This window comes from Lytechinus pictus, chromosome 1, assembly GCF_037042905.1.
Source record: "Lytechinus pictus isolate F3 Inbred chromosome 1, Lp3.0, whole genome shotgun sequence".
Lineage (NCBI taxonomy): Eukaryota > Metazoa > Echinodermata > Echinoidea > Temnopleuroida > Toxopneustidae > Lytechinus > Lytechinus pictus.
The window spans coordinates 33,246,493-33,257,605 of NC_087245.1; positions in this window are offsets into that span (position 1 = coordinate 33,246,493).

Here is an 11,113-nt window from a genome sequence, read left to right on the forward strand (position 1 = left end):
TTCCTGCGACTGCCAATGCTCTCCAAGTTAGGCGATGGTCGCAAAAGATTGAAAGTGTACACAAAGAGGTGGGGTGAACAGCACAGAACCATAACAAGAGGGATAAACAAGAGTTCATGAGCAGTTAAGCGGACAAAGCAGAAGAAAAAGAAACTACAGACAACTACGCAAAAGCCAGCCAGCCCCCTGTTGTATGTACAGTGATGGGGAAGAGGCGAATGGAACTGACAAGGAGATCTGGATCTGGGTCGTTGCGTTGGGCAGAAATCTTCAGTGGTGGAGAGATGATGATGATGCTGTTGGTGGGGAGGGGGCGTTGGTAATTAAGGGGCCCTATTTTGGAAGAAGGGGAGGGGGCTGGTCTCAGATGACAGGTGAGTGAAGATGATACAGAAAGGATGGATGGGATGTTATCTAGTGTCATCAGATGAGTCATAAGACTGTATCATAGATCAAGATCGCACATGATACCCTTGCTCATCTGAGCCTTTGTCGCTTTGGAATGAACATCTCACACCACTGTACCATGAACTGCCAACTATTCTTAACAAGCACTGAACTCTAAAAATACGATTTGAACAACTAAGCTCATGACTTGGTAGAGAACACATTTTATGAATACATTAAATGGCCTGTTCATGTAAGATTATTCGGAATAGATCCAGGACTCTTCACGGCACACCTTTCGGGAGAAAAATAAACAGATTGCTGGTTATTAGACCTAATTCAAGGGCATTAATTACAGTCATAAAAACTCATAACTTGATAAGGTAACATTTCATTAAAAAATATGGTCTGTGCTTTGGAAATAGATTCAGGAATACTTGTGGGTGACTAAAGGTGAGAATAGGGTTGCCGTCATCATAATTCCTACTGATTCAATGGTGGACCCACAGAATGCTTGCTATCAAAAGTGTTTGGGAAAGGCCTGGGGAGGGGGCAACAGCATGTTCTATAATGGGAGGGGGAGAAGAAGGGGGTGGTGCACTCTTTCTCCATCTTCCTCCTTCTCCTTTATGTGATGACCATCATAAGATACATGATAGAGTCCGAAGCTGTCGGACTAGATTCTAATGGAAGGTAGAATCAAGTACATGTCATCCATTGGTATGTGAAATTAGACCTTAAACTTGTCTCCAACTTCAGTCTGTCTTGGTTCCCAGGAATTGTGAAAGGTCTTCCTTTCTTATGCTACAGCACATATAACTACATCAGTATCATATTCACCAAAAAGAAACAAATGAATTGGTAGCTTACTCGGTCAATTTCTTAAGGTACAAATATTACAAATGATTATCTAATTGTGAATTAACTTTGGTAGAGCTAGGACCTACTCTTATTTCACCTTCCTTCAACCTATTAGTAAATAAAGTAAACATAAAACATACAAATTCACGTTCAAATCCAAATAATAATAATAATATAGGGTATTTATATTGCGCACATATCCACCTTGTTAGATGCTCAAGGCGCTCCTATATTACCCGGCTAAGCTAGGCGTTCATAGCGCACAAGCTTTTTTGTATATAAGTATATAAGTATAAAGTGCCCATCAAGGAGCACAACCTCAAATACTGTGCTTTAATACATGTATGTTGGATTTTCTCCAACATGAATAAACTTGCTACCAATCACTCCTTCTATTTTTACAACAAAGGGCAATGGCTCACTTGAAGGCTTTTATTTGATCAGTATTTATTCCTCAAAATGGCAACATAAGCTACATTTATCCTTTTGAAAACTAGATTTTTGCCAGTTTGCACCTATAGAGGTTAAGTCACTTAGGTGTATGGTATTTTTTTCTCAATCTTTCTTCTGATGAATTTTCTAAGATCGTCAACTCTTGGGCGATTCCGTAAAGTAATTAACCTTTTTTGTACATCTGACCCCCATTTTTTTTAAAGTTTTACTTCACTTCATAAATTGACTAAGTCATGGTCATTTGACAGCATTACAGACTGTCAAAAGAACCAAAAATCAGAGACAGAAAATTTTATGAAGGTCTCACATATAGGGGGTCGGACATACATATTTTATGAAATTGCCCCCCTGCTTTAATGGTTAGACCACTTTACAGAGTATGGTCGCTGGTAACAAAGGAAAAATACCAAGACTACTTATTACATGCAGAATATACACCTGTCCAATGACAGTGATCTTTCTATGTCGAAAGTAAACTTGATACTGGATACCAATGAGAACTCGGCGCAAGTAAGTCACAGCTCACAGGAATGAAATGTCAATGATACATCCAATGATTCATTCCTTTGAGAACCAGAAGGAACTAAAGCCAACAAAGACAATCACATCCTTTGACCTCTGGCGCAAATTGGATTATTGATACCATTGGCAATATCAATAAAGTTGCCATAAGTCAGAAATCACTCAACCTCCCCCAAATACGATGTAAACTCAGTTCTGTCAACCAGAGTCAACACTCTATATAAACAAAGAAATAGTAGCCTCTCTATTGGTTTCATTGATGATCTAATCCTATACTATGCATTATGTGTTTTATGACTTTTTAATCACAAAGGAGTAATTATTCATAACATGTTGTAACCAACTGTGACACAAATCTCCGACACAAGACGGGATCATTGACAAGAGTTGGAACCTTGGCAACTTTAATCCATTTAACTGTATTGTACTCCATTTAAACTGAAGACTATGGCTTTAATTTTGTAGAAATTTGTGAATTAGACCAATAAGATCTCCTAGCTAGTGGCAGTGCATATTTACTGGAGAGCAATATCAATGAGAGTTCACATTATGTGATTCATCTATTGAGTGCAAAAGGGTCTTACCTTATATCACTGAAAGTGAACTTAATTCCTTGTGCCTCTCATCACAATATAGTCAAAGGTCATATCAATGACTGCACGAATGTCTTATGGGTGAATCAATTTTGAATAGGGGGGAAAGAACATGACATAGCATTGGTGACAGAAGGGTGTAAGATGCACAATCTATTATTCGATTATCTAACTTAGATCTGAATGTCTTTGCTGCTGTACCAGTATACATGCATGTGATACCAGGAGCAATCATTAAAACTAAGATGATGGTGTTGTTTCACACCAACATCACATATTTCAAACTGATATTTCATTCATATTTTGTTTTGTCCCCTGATGTGGTTGTCACCAGACAAAGCTATCCAGTGGTCCTAGTGGGCGCGTCGTGGTCTCGTGGTTCTGACTCTCGCCTTTCAAACAGAGGGTCGTGGGTTTGAATCCTAACCATGGCGTGTTTTCTTTCAGCAAGAAATTTATCCTCACTGTGCTGCACTTGACCCAGGTGAGGTGAATGGGTACCCGGCAGGATTAATTCCTTGCATGCACTGAGTGCCGGTGATGGTAGTTCAAGCTAAAGCCGGGGTAATAATAGCAGTGCTTTGTATCCTCAGGCAAAAGGCGCTTTATAAATACAGCTATGATTATTATTATTATTATTATTTAACGTTCTATCAAATGCCTCTCTTGCAAATACACGTACCTATAATTATTGCCACACTCAACCAGGTGAGGCAGGTGAGGTCTATGGGTACACCATGCTAAAGCTGTCACTTTTCACAATGACACTTGTAGTGTCATTGTAGTGTCAACACTTGGAGTGTCAACATTTATAACTTGCTAAATCAAAAGCAATAAAGATTGATTTCAGTACAGGACTAATGGAAGTGTGCAAAGTTCTAAGCTTTTTTAGATAGTGCTCAACATCTTAGTATACAAATTTTAATTGTTAACTTGACTGCGATTACCTGAAACATATTTAGGAGGCATCACTAGATTTTTTCACTAAATTGCGATCAATTGCAAGTCAAGTTATGGTAGGAAATCAATCTCAGATCTTGAAATTGATTGTAAATTTACAAATTATTTATGATCTCCTTCTCAAAACAGAGGATAATAATTGATTTGCCATGCTAAAAAAAATTGATGTATCAAGTGCAAGTTTGTAATTGATATTTGGAACTGATGGGACCGTAAGCTTCTTGTGAAACCCCCTCAGATGTTTGCAATATCCGTCCGTCTGGACCCAAGGTTGATGACACAGGCAACTGTCTAAACCGGTTGTCCATGACAACATAACTGGTCCGATTCCTGAGTAAATTTCATTACTGTCTGCTCCATTAAAACCCTAGGTCAAGGATGGTTACGGTAGATGATATGTCGGGGGAGAGGAGGTTATTTCTGATCGAGTTTGATTGTTGGATATGATGAAAATGGCCTCTGGAGCAGAAACTGCGCAAGTACAGAATTACAGAGATAAATGTCAGGGTAATTCATACAAAATAACTCAGAGTGCAATCACATAACGTAGTGAAAGGAGAATGGTGGAGCTAATTGGCCATCCCTTTGAAAGTACAGACTTATCCTATTTTCCATTAATAAATGCATATTGTTTAGAAGAAGAAATGGAAAGTTGAGTAGGAAAGATGATTTATTGCATAATTCAACACGAAAAATCTATGAATCCAGTTTGATTCACAATGAAACCTTTTTTGAAATAAGAAAAAATGCTTGACATAACTGACTGACCTACATACACAGCTACTGTAGCAGCATCAAAATTGCAAGGAGATTATCAGGTAAATTCATACTAAAGGGCAAAGAATACACTTCTAACATAGAGTAAAAATGCACTTGAGCTATATTTACACCAGTCCAAATTCACTGACAAAGACCTTGAAAGAAATACTGCATAGATACAGGTTTAGAAGATAAATGTCAGGTGTACTTTGTTTAAAATGGCATCGAATGCTACAATAACAAGGGATATTGGTCAAGCTTCATCTGTTACGGTTGGAAAACTGAGCTCGGCAGACCCTGAGACCAAATAAGTATAGAGTTATGAGCTAAATGTCAGAAGTTATTTGAAAAAAAAAGTAAAAATATCATAATACAAGGCTCATGACAGATAGGTCTATCCAAAAACCTTACAAAATCAATGTGCATGATACGTTTACACATATAAAATTTGAATATTATAATATATTAGCATAACCAGTGAATTAATAGAAAATGGCTCCAATGGCACTCAATTTGATATTTTCCTCATAGAACAGCCCTTGTTTAATTGAAACTCTCAGTTAAAAAAAAAAGTTCTGTCATAACCAGACAGGCATTTAATCAGTGTAAAAGTAATCTGCATTCCTAGCAACAGATGTGAAATGCGGCATCATAGATAGTGCCTCTTTTTTCCATTTTACGATGATGGTACGCTGGCTTGGTATAATACCAGCTACTCATCAAGTCTGAGGGCCTTTCCAATAATGACTTTTACTGGAACAGAGGCTTGAACATATGAGCAACTGACAGATAAGGGGGAGCGTTTCAGGAGGATATTGGTCAGTGATATACAATGGAAAACTGTTACAAGTTACCAAAATCCTCACATATGATTGGCTAAGAGAAAATTGGTCTATGAAAATTAATTAAAAGAAGATTTATAAAAAACTTCCATGATCAATAAGAGAGGCACAGGTTATCTTGATTTGGTGCATGAAATCTCCCCTAGATGTGAAGTGGAATAGTCGAGGTGATTACTGTCTACTGTAGATATTAACTTACTGGGGACAACTCCATTGTCTTCTTGCGGGGGGATAGCTGAAGGAGGGACTTGTTAATTGAAAAATATGTTTAACATTGCAAAAGTAGTTAGTATCTCCGCCAGTGGTTAGTACGCGTTTATGTATTCACACTTAACTTTCAAAGGCTAGAGGACTGTGTTTGAATTGCAGTTATGCAGATCAAAAACATGGTGCAACAATGTTCTGTACATGCTTCTACAGATTCAAGAGAGTTCCAGTATACCTGACAGTCACAATATTCATGGAAAGCACATAGAAATTACAATTGTATGTTATATTTGTTTTATTTTTTTCTTCTTAAAATTGCAATTAGCCAAAGTACCTGCTCCTGCTGCCCACCGTCTTTCTTCTCTCTTTCTACTTAGCGTACACTGAACTCCTCTGTCCCTCCTGTCTTCTCCCCCTCACCCCTCTCTCTATCTAATATTGTAAAACAAAATATTTTCTCACACGATCCATCAGTTACGTTTTTGTAAAGCGCACAAAAATTGTTTGTATTTATTTTTAAACAAAATTTCTATATATTATTACGACCCAATATTTCTTTATTTTAATTTTGTAATGAAACTAAGTTAGGGGCTTGCCTTTTTTACAAGCTTTGATTTTTTTGGCAAGACCCTCCATTTTACTTTTAAATACAAATGTCATCTGATATAACTTTATTTATTGAATTGTGTCCCTTAAATCTATGATTATGTCATATATATATATATTTATTGTGTCTTGTAGTATTTTCAACCTTGTTATGTTATGTTTATCATATTATGTACAATTGTGAAACGGAAATCAATAAATCAAATCAAATATTATCCCCAATTTGTATGTCATATAAATACAAAAAACTAAGAGGTTGTTGCATCATGATTCCCCATGAGGTATTTACTGAGAAATCTGGTTTAAATAATTCAAGATCAAAATCACGACTAAGGTGTTCTGTAAGTGTGGAAGGGCACAACCATGTTATGACCTGAAGGCATGTTAATGCACTCCAGAATATTGCATGTAAACGCAACACTAGCTCAGATGGTTGATAAATACCAGTCCAATGGCTCCCTGCACCCCTAAACACCAGTGGTAAATTCCTAAGATGACTAACGGGAATGAACTCTGCGACCTCATCAATCATAGAAATAGGGGTGTATATGCGCAAGACTTAATACTCAATTAAAATAAGTCAACCCCCTTCCCTTGATTTGAGTGGTACAGCCCAATATTTTCTAACCAGTTTCACTACAAGAGCTAAAGGGGTGCAAGTGACAAACATAATATTTCCTATAAAAAAGAGCACTTACACCGACATCTCATCAACACAATAATAGCTTGTCTAACATAGTGCCTATCAGGTTTTGAGTTCATGCATACGTTTTGGCCAAGAAGAAAAGTACACTGAGATTTCAAATTTGGATTTAATTGATATATGAATACCCTAGAAGCAGGGTTTTAAAGATGTTTAGTTCAAGCCTTGGTTGCAATAAAGCAACTTTGTTGCTCTTAAGAATAAACATGATAATCATGATAACTGGTGAATAAATGTCTTTCAAAATGCAAACGTGGAGTGCTGAAAAGGCGTGTTTTGAGATGGAACTGTGGAAATTTTACTATTCAAAATCAATTAAATGAAACAGGCTGCCCTCCTTGGTCAAACTCATGTAATGCACAGTGGATGTGTTTTAAAAGAAATAGAAACAGTGTTGTTGAAAAATATAAAACTAATACTACTGTGCATTACAAAATTATAATAATAATAATAGTCAGTTCTTGTATAGTGCATAACACATTATGAATAACGTCTCTATGCGCTTCAAAAGGACTTGGATATTATTACCCCGGCTGTAGCTCAAGCAGCCTTCAAGCGCTCTGTGCCCATTCACCTCACCTGGGTTGAGTGCAGCACAACGTGGATAAACTTCTTGCTGAAGGAAACTACGCCATGGCTGGGATTTGAACCAACAACCCTCTGTTTCAAAGTCCAGAGACTAATCCACTGGGCCACAACGCTCCACGGATGCGGATTGGATGTGTGGATCCAAATTTATGATTTCTAACTTACGAAAGTCAATTGGACACTTCCTAAGTATGAAAATATCAATAGCTCAAATCTGGCTGATTATCACTTGCATCCTTTTGCTATCGAAAAGGGGAGAAACCGCCATTAGTACACTTCAATAGACTGATGCACAGCTCCAAGAGGTGTTGGTTGCTGCATCTAAAGTAGATCAATTACTGATTACTGGAATGACACCCCCTGCTAACAATGGTCTGTTCCTTGAATGAAATGAACCAAGTGACAAGTTGGTCTCTTCCATTATAACAAATAGGTAACACTGCTGAAAAGATTTGTAAGAAAATTAGAGTTAGATAGGGCATACAAGGAGAACCCCCCCCCCCCATGCACGCACACACACACCCTCACACAAATATTCAGGTCAAACTAGCTTTTCTAATAATACATATGCAAAAAAATACGCTTTGAGGTTGGACATCTGTGTTTTCATCTACATAAATCATGCAAAAAAAGCCACAAACATGTTATCCAGGGTCCTGTAACACAAAGGTTAGCGATTAATTGTACGCTTGATTTTTATGATTGATTGTACATTATAGTCAATGGAATCCATCGTAGAAAAATGTTCTACGATCATTGCTCAGCTTTGTGATACATGCCTTATTTCATTATAACTATATCCATTGTACTATTCTTTACCATAAATGCACACTTTTTTCAATACAGAAGCATCATGTACTTTGATTTATTCAGAGTTTAGAATAAATGCATAAATATGTACTTCTATCAAGTCCCATACGACACGCAACATTTTGACCTCTAATTCACCTATGAACGACAATTTCATGTTGGTTGTCAGTTTTTGCATGTCTACCGAGAAGTACTTTAATATTACCACAAAACAAATTGAAGTTCTTCATTCGTCTGGACAGCAGGTTGAAAAATATTGTGAAAATGGCTGATTTTTTTTTAGCATGGAATCGCCCATTACATATCTTCATTAATATCTTCCTCTTAATGTCTACATCTCCCTCCCTTAATAACTTACTTTTGATTTTTCTCCCCTTTCCGGCTTCCAATCTTTGTACGATGTTTGAATATTTGGGAACATGGGGGCTATCTTAGTGGAGATATAAATTTTAAGTTTGGAAATCAAACAATGATTTCATTTCTGGATAGTGCTAGACTAAAAGATTTTTTTAAAAAAATTTTGCTGAAGGGAGTGGGGGCTCCCAGGGGCTTGAAAATTTGTAATATTAATCATTTTCAATACAAGGAAAATGGTCTACTGTAGGCAACAAGAGGGTCTGTACTACCAACCCCAAGCCTGGTGATGAATTACTTGATATTCATATGCCAGGGGGTTTTAACCCCCCCCCCCCTCAACATGGTGATCATTGAAGAGATATTATTCATCTTTTCGGAGCTTTACAGGAAAATCAGACAATCAAAACAAGGTATACCTTTTTTCTATAACTGTACCTCAACACAAGGTAATGTACATTAATGAGAATAAAAAGAATGTTTTGTAGTATTATAGAGATAGAGACAAATGTTTATGTCCTTTCAATATTTCCAGTAACTTGAGTAAACTCAACATGGAGCACATCAATGAGAATGAAAATTCTTCTGTTCTATCATGAAAGCAAGTTGGACAAAATGTAAACATGTCTCCCCGTCTCTTGCATACCCCAACATAGATTAAGAACATTAACGAAAATTAAAATTCTTTGGTACTATTATGACACCAATTTGGGCAAATTGCTCCCACATCACTTGCGTACCTCAACATGACGTACATTAATGAGAACACTCATCCTATGGTGCTATATGATTGATAATGACAAGGCTGGTGTCTGGTATGGCAAACAAGGGATGCAAGGTTGATTCGCAAGGAGTGCACAAGGAGAGGAGAGATATTCCGAGCTCACAAGGTGTCTTGGCTTGGGAGGGGGGGATCTTCGAGCAGGGTGAGGAATGTACTTTAAAGGTAAACCTGTCAATTCTAAAACTGATTGTAAGAGTTGTAAAAAACTTAAAATACAATATAGTATAATGATGAATTGCACTTGTTCATCAGCATTTATTTTTTTATTCTTATCCCTTATGTTCTAGACTTTTTCCCTCCTGTGTAACTCTGAAGCTCCAAAAGTTTTTGTTGATAATAAGCAATACATTTCTGGAATTTGTTTGTAAAAAAAACTGTTTTCCATAACAATGACTTACAAAAATGAAGTGTCCAAAAGTTGCATACTAAAATTGGTATCCACTACAAGAAATGTTTTGAACGGGGACCAATCCTATTTTTCCTGAGCAAACCAGCTACAAACTGCTTAAAGAAAGTCCAAGAAACTACAATGCAAATCCTTACAAAGAGAGAAATGTGGGACTGTACTGAATGGTAAATAAATAGAATCTATTCAATGCAACTCCCAGACTAAATCACCATACTCTTTCCAAAGAAACGCAGGTTAATAATCTCGTAAAATGACACTTTTTGAGACATGGTCAGCATGGGTGTTGGACACAAAAACAAGAATTCAAAGAATGTCTCAAGTAGCGTCAACTGATAATTCCTGAATTTAAAGAATTCTAGCCAGATGCTTGCGACGATTATGATTGTGTTCTTGTACAGAGTGTAATACCTTCTTTACGGAACAACGTGAAATTGTGCATAAGAAATATTTATAAAGTTTTTTGGAGGCTTTAGAGTTGTCAAAGATTCTGTATTCATAAAAAGTGGTCAAATGTTTTTAATTATGAATATATAAATGTATCATTAAAAATTTATTTCTAAATTCCAATTGAACAAATAAGTTAACTTCCTTTCCTAAGTGAAGTCAATGAATATTCTGCCCTTTTGTAATGATGTGCCTCTACAGGCCTACTCTAGTCCATCGCAAAGCATTCTGGCTGACACCTTTTCATGTAGGCCCTCATAAAAATACTGATATAGTCTGGATTTTCAGATTTGCACATTAACTTATACCCCTTTCACAAACCCAATTATGTGGATAATATCCGCATAATTTGGTTGTAAAATCGGAGCGGGACCAGATTTTGGCTTTGTGAACGCATTTCCAAAGTAATGCGGATAATTGCCATGGTGCGGTCACAAAAGGTCACCCTTTTCCAACACAACCCCATCGGAGGGGGCGTGTGCAGTTGCCAAGACAATTATCTGCCTTTTTCAGGTCTGGCACTCGTAAAAAAATGGTGCGGATCATTTTCGGAGTTTGTGAATGCAATTTTTATTGAATTATCCGCATTACTCTTAGGCGGATAATTGGAGTATGGGTTTGTGAAAGGGGTATTAGTGACATCATATCAAGACACTGAAAATGGGTCACATCCTCTCCCTTGTTCACTATAAAAGTTTGAAAAAAGGTAAAAACCATGATTCTCGTGTCACCTCAAAGAAGGGATGATGGGCCCTCACGTCCACAGGTTTTTACATATGTGACATCATGACAAGCTGTATTCTTGTGACCATGTGCAATGAGATAAACCAT